The sequence below is a fragment of the Anabrus simplex genome, chromosome 11 (genome assembly GCF_040414725.1).
Source record: "Anabrus simplex isolate iqAnaSimp1 chromosome 11, ASM4041472v1, whole genome shotgun sequence".
NCBI lineage: Eukaryota > Metazoa > Arthropoda > Insecta > Orthoptera > Tettigoniidae > Anabrus > Anabrus simplex.
The window spans coordinates 27,419,267-27,430,064 of record NC_090275.1 but is presented as its reverse complement, the minus strand read 5'-3'; positions in this window follow the sequence as shown (position 1 = coordinate 27,430,064).

Sequence of the window (10,798 nt, the reverse complement as noted above, 5' to 3'; positions counted from 1 at the left end):
AATGCCTTCACTGTTGTGTTGCTGCACATGGTGATCATTTTGAATAAGAGTGTGTTCATTCAATAGCATTTTTTTGTGCTTTTCAGAATATATGTATATTAATGGGTTTGCAGAGTTTTATTTAGTACCGGCAGTTATATTAATTGAAAGTACCAACAGAACTTGTGGCAGTACTGTGTACAGTAAATGTACATATGAAGAGAGGTTTCATGAGGAAATTAAAGTAACTTTGTTCTCATCAGTTGTTACAATAAGTAAGGGAAAGTAATAGAAAAATCAAATCGTGTATAGAAAGAGGAACACATAATGGGGTCAAAACAGTAACTGATCAGTGTGAGAAAAGCGTGACAAGAACAATCTTCACATCTTCATACACTACCTTCTTCAAATGCTGAAACTTATTTGTTTCTCTCCATTACTTACAAAAGGGTGTCAAAAAATAACTGGTATGATTTCATTACAGCAAAATACTGACTATCTTTATTCAAATTCACTTAGAGACCTTCAAAGTATTCTCCCTCAGACACAATGCAATGGTTCCAGTGTTCAGTCCACTGTTCAAAACACTCCCCGAAGCTCTTTCTTGATAGTCTGTTGAGTATACCCAAAATTGCATTGTTTACTTCTTGATTACTTTGAAAATGATGACCACAAAGCTACCTTTTTCACTGCAGGAAGTAGGTGGAAGTCGCATGTTGGTAGATCCAGTGAATAAGGTGGATATGGCATCACCTCAATGCCCATTTCGGTTATTATGTCTTGATTGTCTGATGCGCAGGTGCATTGTCCTGGTGCAGAATCCATCCCGTTTGAGCAGAGTTTGGTCTTTTTTTCCTGCAGTTTTTCTTTTCAGTGGCCCGTTTAACAATTCACAGTAGTAATCAATCAGCTGTGACAGTATGTTGCTTTTTCACTACATGATCGAACACAAAACCTTGCTTATCAAAAAAAGACAAGGTGCATAACTTTCCCTGCACTCACCTGAACTTTGGCCTTTTAGGGTCTTGGACTGGAAGGATGTTTCCATTGGGCACTTTGCTGTTTTGTCTCTGGGTCATAATGATGGAATGAGGACTCGGCCCAAATGATAACAGAAAATATAATTGAGAGCACGCTGCTGCAACTTGAGATCTATGTTGGGTACAGCGAACACAGCCTCCTTCTTCAGCTGCTCCTCTGGAAATGAGAAGGCTGAGGCAAGTGCTGGGCCTTGCACTGTATCACTCAGGGTCAGACCTTTCCAATACTGCCACCTGTAAACTCCAGCGCGGGATTATTGAAACACAAAAATCATTCCAATTATTTTCTGATACCCCTTCGTATATTGACCCATTTGGCTCCTTTTCTCCTTTTGCTTTACCACCTGTATATTTTATCTTTTTGTCCCTTCCCTTTTTCACCCACAATGGGTGTGGGTGGTAGAATAAATCCTGTTGTAAATGGCGACTAAAAAGTGACCCAGGGCTTTCATCTTTGGAGCGTAGGTTGGCAACCACAGGTCCAGTATTCGAGCCTGGTATTGCTTCCATTTACTTGTGTCAGGCTCCTCACTTTCATATATCCTATCTAACCTCCCTAGTAAGGTGCTAAGAATATTCAACAAATCCTTAGAAGAAAAATTTAAAATAAAAATAGATAAAAAAAAGAAATCATGATAGTAGACAAAAAAGAAGCCTACAGGTAAAACACTTCAAATTAAATAACACAGCAAAAGAACAAGTCACAGAATTGTCCTATTTGGGTAGTGTAATTACCTCTGATAACAGATCCCTTTCAGAATATAGAAAAGAATAGTGGTAGCAAAACAAGGCTTCCAAAATAAGAAAAATTTACTGCTAAACAACCATCTCAGTTTGGAGACCAGAAAATCATTTCTCAAGACCTTTGTTTGGAGTGTGATACTGTATGGATGCAAAATGTGGACGTTAGGGAAACAGGAAGAAACAAAACTTGAGGCTGCAGAAATGTGGTTTTGAAGAAGAATTACAAAAACAAGTTGGATGGATGAAAAAAAAAAAAAAAAACAACAATTGACCTTGCTTTAAAGAATGTAAAAGAGGATCGATGTTTATTAAATACGATAAAGACGAGGAAAACAAAGTTCCTTGGACACGTACTGAGGCATGACTCACTTCTCCAAACCATCATTGAAGGTGAAGTACTGGAGACGAGACCTAGGGTAAGACCAAGGATGTCATACATCCATCGGTGAACTGGCACGTGGTTCATATAGCAACATGAAGAGGTTAGCAGAAGATCGTCAGATGTGGCTACAGCGATAAGGCATTGCCTTTAGTAGATGATGAGGAGGCCTTTTCAGTTGTGAAATTACCAGTGTTCCACCTCAGTGTAGCAGTGGGCTCATCAGTTCGTTTGCTACACCTTTCCAAGGCGCTGGTGGCTAGTGCGTTAAAGTTCTTGCCGGTCATGTCAGCAGCATCACACAAGGGTGGATGGCGTGACTTCAGCCTTTGAAGAGTGAGTGCAGGGATGTCATCTTGTACTGGTAGTTGGGTTTTTTTGTAGATTTTACGGCACTCCCTTAAGATTTAACGTTAAGAATTTCATACTTAGATTCCGTATTGAAACAAGATTTACATCAAAGAAAGGACAATAAGTTCCACCTTTTCAATACTATATATTGTGTGAAAGTTTTACATTACAGTTAAAACATCACAACTTTTGTACATTCGGTACCGGTTTCGACAGATTCTCTGTCATCATCAGCCAAGGATAATTGTACAAAGACAAGTATAAATCATGACTCTTATGGTGTGATTACAATGGTGAATTAAAAATATACATTGTATGATTAAAATAGTATATACATATATATATATATATAGATTGAAGGTCAGTAAAATGAGAATAGTCATATTTCTATAAGGTGTACACTTTAATATTTCTAATTAAAAGGATAACTTGTTGAGAGAAATTCTGTTTTTGTAATATATAGTTATAGTGAAATTTGATTGTAGGCTTAAATCTGTAATATTTTAACTTTTTGACCAGTCAATTTGTTGAAGTCATGTAGCCATGTTTGACACATTAAAAAGGTAAACAAACATTTAGTCAAATGATGCAACTCCCTTAAGAGGGCGTTCGATCTGCGCAGATCAGGTGGCATTATTCCCGTGAGCAGCGGGAGGCAGTAGATAGGTGTGGATCTGATCGTGCCCGAAATAAGGCGCATGCTGTTGTTCAGCTGTGTATCAACATATCGGGTATATGGGATATTACGCCATCCAGGAGAACAATACTCTGCACTGGAATAAATCAGACCAAGAGCAGAATGTCATAGAGTGCTTGCAGTAGATCCCCAAGTTGTCCCGCACAGTTTCTGAAGAATATTGTTTCGAGTTTTCATTTTTTTAGTTAAGTTCAATGGGTGTTGCTTGAATGATAAACTGCGATTCGAGGTTATGCCTAGATATTTAGGAAACAGGTTATTACGCAGAACTCTGTTGCAGAAGCTTATGTTCAATTTTGTGTTAGCCAGTGGATTATTTAAATGGAAGCTCACATTCATAGGTATAACCTTAAAGTACCCTACACGTGACCCCTGGGTGGTGTTAAACGAGCAACAATATTCTGGCAGCCAGTCTATCTGAAAAGATCTCCTGGCTATCACATGATGCTTCCCCTAATGCACCATTACTGCATTGTCCTACATACGAGGCTTGTAGTGTTGTCTCAACAGCGTCTTGGAAATGTGTAACAATCCACCTGATGAGCCCACTGTTACACTGAGGCGGAACGCTGGGAATTTCACAAATTTTGGAGCTCAGCCTCCTAAAGTGTAATTGAGTGGAACAATTATGCTAGTGTACCTTTAGAACTATAATGCTCATTCTTTGTAAATTGTTGTACCTGATCTGGACTTACAGTCCAATCTTGTTATACGAGCTGATGAGCTCCTGAACTGTTATTGTTGTTACTTATTCAGACTATTTATCAAAGTTTAAATTCAGGGAAAAAAAAAAAAAAAAAGGAAAAAAAAAATAACATTTCAAAGTTTTCTGTGTCCAACCATTCACCCCAGTACCTTCTTACACCTCTGATAACCACCAAAATATGGTAACAATCAGAATAGGTTTTGATATGTTTGAATTTATTGCCAAAGAACTTGTAATTTATGAAAATTTCTTTTATTGCATTGCACATGTCTCAAGGAATGACTAGGTACATTCATATTTTTTTCATTTTGATTATGTCATTAGAGTTCTGTTTAAAATGTTTCTTGAGTCTTGAATATGTTATTACTTTAAAATAAATGGTTGGCTACAAGGGAAATTACCATGTTCAACACTTTAGCCATAAAATTCTACGTTTCAATACTTCCCAGGGTTCCAGTCGCTTCCGTAATCTCGACCTTTAGATGTCGTCTTTTAACCTTATATGTACATTTATGTTGCAATGTAGGCCTATTTGAGAAATATTAAAATTTCATATTTCAAATTCATCCTTTCAATTTTTTTATGTGTTAACTGCCCGTTAAAGGTTACAACACTGTAAAGGAAGCAAGGGAAGATATAGAAAGGAAAGAATGAACGTAATGATGTATGTGGATGATATGATCTGGGAAGAAGACGAGGGGGTATAACAACAGCTGAATGTACTGAATAGAACGACTGAACAATGGAGATTGAGGATCAGTGTGGAGAAGAGCAAGACAATGGTGATGGATAGAGGAAGTAAAACAAAGAAAAAGGAGCTGTTAAAATTGGAGACAAGGAACTGGAAATAGTAGAACACTTCAAATACTTGGGAAGTTAACTGACAGAAAATGGAAAACTGGATATGGAAATTAGTAGATGGATACGACTTTTACCACCAAGTACGGAATTAATATGGAATAAAAATGTACCATTGAAGGCTAAAGAAGTAATGTACAAGGGATATGACCTATGAAGCAGAAGTCTGGACATGACTCAGAGAGATGAGAGTAGAGTGCAGGTAGCTGAAATGAAATTCCTGAGGAGTAGGGTACAGAAGACAAGGAGGGACAGAGTGAGAAATAAAGACACACAAAAAGAGCTAAATGTGCTAAAACTAAATGACATCTAAAACAGAATAGATTGAGGTGGTTTGGGCATGTCAAGCAGATGGAAAGAAGAAAGACTGCCAAGACAAGCACTGGAAGAACATATGGCAGGGAAGAGAGGATGAGAAAGATCAAGATTATGATGGACGGACTCTGTGAAGAACAGCATAGGACAGCGGATCCTGGACTGGAACACAGTTTTGGTATTTTCCCCCACCTGGTATCAGCTGCAAAAGAGAAAATGATGATCATGATGACTTGTTAAAAAAGTAATTTGTAATTGTAGTTGAGTAAAATATATCTCAGGTAATGGTAATTCAGCCCAGTTACTTTTTTCTAGTGCACTTCCTATGAGTTGAAAATGATAATCTCTGTGCAGAATCTACTTTGGTGAAGATTTAGATCAGCTTCAAGATCCACGAGTTCTCTTTCCTGGCAGTTCCAGTTCATAAATATAATTTTGTTCATGAAAACTGGTTCACTGAAGAGCCAAAATGTTAGTATTATCTCCCTTTGACTGTGTTGATCTTCCTAGCAAATATAGATTGCACAATATTTCTAAAAGTATCGACATTTCATGTCTCTGACCTGATGAATGTTATAAAGTCCAAACTTCACGATCATGAGTATCACGACATCCCATTGGTGATCAGTAGAATTGAGATCTGTTAATTATTATGGTGACCAAAACAAAGCTGTGAAGTTGAGCTAAAATAATCAAAGGTACTCTATCCTTTTGAAGATTAGACATATATAGTCCACACCTCCTCAGCAACTCGTTCCAGTTCTTTACTTTCTCTCAAGATCTTCTTTGGCTTCTCTCACAGCCATGACACCATCTGCTTGCAGCAGATTGCAAGGTAAGTTGGTATCACTATTATGAACAAATTAGGCGGTATTGATCCCCAGTGAACACCGACTCTTATGTGGGAAGTTATTTGTTGCACTCACTGTACCTCTGACACTGCTGTTGGTTCCTTTGTGTCCAAAGAGTTTTTCTTATTATTGGCAAAACTTCTGTTTTGTTGCAGTTAATTTTGAGATCAAATTGTTCAAACATAATTTCAGACATTCAGCCTCTCTTGCACCTCGTTACAGTATGTTCAAAATTGCTACTTCATCTGCAGAAGTGAAAGCTTGAAACTTGTCATTATTATGAAGCTTTTGAAATATTTTTATTATTTCATTCATTATAAAGATGAAGGAAAGTGAGTTTTAAAAGGTTGACAGGATTTAGAATGATACTTGCAATGGCTCAGTATTACACATCGGATAATTTTGATATTTTGCTTCTTAAAACAAGAATCACCACCATTGTGTTTTGAGACAGTGTGTGCTGCTTCTTTATTGCCAGCATCTCTAGATCCTTCCAGCAGGCTTGGTAGGACTTGTGTGAACAATATGCCTTCATTTGATTCTGTAAACTACTTCCCTCATTGTATCTTCCAATGTCTCCCATTTTGTAATTTGGTCCAACCATCTCCTTCTGGGACACCCAACTGGTCTTTTCCAGGTGCCATCATCCGCTGTCTAGGAATTAGCATCTCCTGCATTTGCTTTACACGACCAAATCATTTCAGCCATGCAGTGCTTGGTTCCTTTGTCCAGTTCACCTCCAAGTCTCTTCTTATGCAATCTCCTGATTCTCTCTCTTCTTGTCTTCTACATAGCCAATCTTAGAAACTTCATTTCACAAACTTGTAATTTGCTTATGTCTGTGTATTTAATACATCACTCTCTAATCTGTATGTCATTATTGACAGAAGGTGTAATTTGAACACTGATTTGCTCATAAAGGAACTGCCTTGTTCCAGACTCAATTCTGCACTTTGTAGAAGAAGCTGGATCCTTTGGACACTTTATTTTGTACTTCTAGTTTAGCACTGTCATTGCTGGAGACAATACTTCCAAGATAGCTAAAGATTTTCACACGTTCAGTTCTTTCTTCCTCAAACGTGGGGTTAGAGTGAGCGGATGTCCTACTCATTTTCATTACACCGTTGTTTTCTTGTTTGCAGTCAACTTATATTCTTAAAACTTGTTGCTCCAACAATGCATCTTCCTCTGTGTCTTCAGCTCTGTCTCTCCCCATCTTCAGCAAAAGAAACAAATGCAATCAAATCCCCAGCATCCTCCTTCTTTGTCTCCTCAATCTGGAGGTTGGTGGTCAGTATGAAAGTAAGTCAGTGGTGTTGTTTTTACAGCCAGTTTCGTTCTTTGTTACCGAGGAACATTCTTCTAGGTCTTCCTTTAGGTATTCTTCCATTATATGGCCTACTAGCAAGGTGGTGCACCAACTGGAGTGTTGGTTTCTTTTCTTTTCACTGGACTCCACAAGATGATAGTTTTCTTGTATATTGCACAGCACCTGCTCATTTTCGCATTCTCTTGGTGAAGGATATCTTCATCATAATTTTCTTTCAACAATACATCTCAAATGCTCTCTGCTTTTATGAGAGTCTTAATTTTCTGAAGTGTACATGGCAATGCTCCACACACACACATACGATTTAGTTAACCTTTTTTCTTTGTGGCCAGATTTAGATGTCAGAAGACATCTGTTCGTATTGAAGGTCTGCTTTCCTTGCGCTATCCTAGCTGAAACATCCTTCTGATATATGCCATCTCATGTTACCAGGCTACCAATGTAATAAAATTATTTAACTTGCTGTAACTTCTTTCCTTCTAGCCAGAAATTTGCCTTCTGAATTCCCATCTCGAGTACATTTCATGACTTTGGTTTTATGTATGTTCATTTTACAGACGTCCCTGAATTTCCTGTTCAGGAGTTCTCTGCTGTTTTGCAGATCATCTTCCCTTTCTGTGATGAGGACTATGTCATCAGCAAACCTTAAGGTAGTAAATAATTTACTTTGATGCCATTATTAGCTTCCATCAATTATTTTATGGCCTCTTCTATGTAGAGATTGAACTAGAGGCATGAAAATATCACATCCTTGCTGCACTCTTTTTGATATCTTAGCTTCTACTCCCTCCTTGCCTATGGTTGCTCTCTGGCTTCTGTATGAATTACACAGTTCTCTTCAGTCTGTAAACCCTTTCTAAGGGCATTGAACATAATGTTCCAGTTTACGGTATCAAAGACTTTCTCGATATCAATGAAAACATTCAAAACAGGGTTATTTACTTTCAGAGACCTTTCTGTTATTAATTGGAGGCTTAGGATGGCTTTCCTTATTACTCTACCTATCCAGAAGTCAAATTGGGGATCCTAGAGGTTGTCTTCAACTTACTTTATAGTTACAAAATATTTTGTTGTTAACCTAATTGTATTGTCCTTAATTAACAAAGTATTTTGTAACTGATAACTATCAATCATCATCATCATCATCATCATCATCAATGTCCCACTCCAGTCGCCTAGGTGTGGTTAACAAGCCTACTTCACTCCTTTCTGTCCTTCCACTTTTCCTGCTCCATTACTTCCGCCACATCCTATCCAGCTTCTCTAATGTCCTTCCAAATCTGATCCATCCACCTTCTTCTCGGTCTTTCAACTGGTCTCTTTCCAATTCCCTTCTTGCTACCCATTCCTTTCCCATTCTTTTTACATGTCCAAACCATCTCAATCTTGCTTTCTCTATGTTCTGTACTACTGGTTCTATATTTAGCACTTCTCTGATTTTAAAATTTTGAATTCTATTTCTTCTTGTCATTTTAACCAATGATCTTAAAAATATCATTTCTACTGCTTGGATCTTACTATCTTGTCTCTTATTAGTTACCAGTCCGTATGTTACAATTGGTATGAAGTACTGTTTATATAATGTTAATTTTGTTCTCTTGGGTACTTTGTCATCCCATGAAAGCTCTGATTTGATGATAAAATATTGTACCTTTACTTAGTCTGTTATTTTTTCAGGGTTGATTTCATTACTTCCATTAATAATGCTACCCAAATATGTAAACTGTTCTACATTCTCTAACCGTTCTCCGTCTGTGTTCACTTGGCTTCTCTTTTTCTCTTTTCTGCAATGCATGACTACAGTTTTCTTTTAACTAATTATCATTCCAAACTCCTTCAGATTTTCATTCCAAACATCCAGTCTCCTTTGTACTTCCTTTTCTCCCTTTCCCCAAATCACCACATCATCTGCAAATACCAAAGCATTCACTTCTTCACTACTGATACTCTGTTTTACACGTTTTATGATTCATACATCAATATAATAAACAATAATGGCGACAGGGCACTTCCTTGTTTTAGACCTTTTTTTGTATAAAATATTTCAGTCACCACTCCCCACTTGCACACTGCTTTTACTCTCATGATACAACATTTTTATCTTGTTAATTAATGATTTTGATAACTATCAATACGGATTGCAATTTGTAACAGTTCAGCTTTCTGCTTAAATAATTGGTACAGTATTCTGATAAGTATCTTGGAAGAATGAGATACTGAATATAGTCCTATTATCCTTGCATTCTTGAGCTTTGTTCTTTTTTCTTTTTATTCTCTCAAAATCTTTCGGGATCTCTCCAGTTAAGTACATTTCATTCATTAAATTAAATAGTTGTGATTTGATATTTTCTCCAAGGATCTTTAAAAACCACTGGGTATTTGGTCTTCTACTGGTGATTTCTTGTTCTTTAATTTTGCTGGAGCGCTCTCAGATTCCTCCTTGGATGTCTGGCCCTAATTTGTCTTAATTGACATCAGGAATAACTTACCAAGGGAGGTGTTCAATAAATTTCCCATTTCTTTGCAATCATTTAAGAAAAGGCTAGGAAAACAACAGATAGGGAATCTGCCACCTGGGCAACTGCCCTAAAAGCAGATCAGTAGTGATTGATTGATTGATTGATTGATTGATTGATTGATTGATTGATTGATTTGATTGACTGCATCTTGTAATTTTCCTTGGCAAGGCTGTTCTACATATTTCTGCCATTTCTTGGCTATGTCCCTTCTTCATTAAGAGTTTGTCCATCTTTGCCTCTTGTAGTATTTGTGCCTTGCCTCTAAATCATGTACTGTCTTTCAATGGCTGAGTATGCATGTTCTGTGTTTCCTTTAATAATATCCATGTACTTCTCTTAGTTTTTTAGTCTCTCTATTAATTAGGTTTCTAAGTGTATTTATACTCTACCATTTTCTTACATATTGTGTATATTCGACACTTCTCTATTAGGTCCAAAATCTCATTTGCTATCCACTGTTTGTAAATTACTTTTCTTCCTTTCCCAGGTATTGGTTTGCTGCTCCTGTCACTATTTTCTTCACATATTCCCATTTTTTCTTGAACTAAAATCTCACTGGTTCATTGCATGGTTACTTCCTTAAATTTTACTCACAGCACCTAAATCTGATTTTATTGGATTCAGATTCTATCGTTGGTTATGTTTGAATTTGTGGTTTCGTTACTTGTAGGTCACTTACGATTACAACAGGATTATGGTCTGATGCTATGTCGGCTTCATGGTAGGTTTTAGTTTTATTTTGTTCCAATATTACTGAATAATCATCATGTTGTGTGGCTGGTATCTGCACCATTCTTGGGCATAGTCTGTATGTATCTTATCTTCCTTGGTTGATCATGGTGCGTTATTGCGATGTTTAAGTTGTGGATTTTACAAAACTCCATGAGTCTATGTCCTCTTTCGTTCCTTATTCCAAGACTGACCAAAGTTATGTGCTTGTATTACCATCCCTTTTAGTAAAACTGCATTCCAGCATCCTCTGCTTTGATTTCTTCAGTAATGATATCAATGAATGTGATGAAGAGTAGT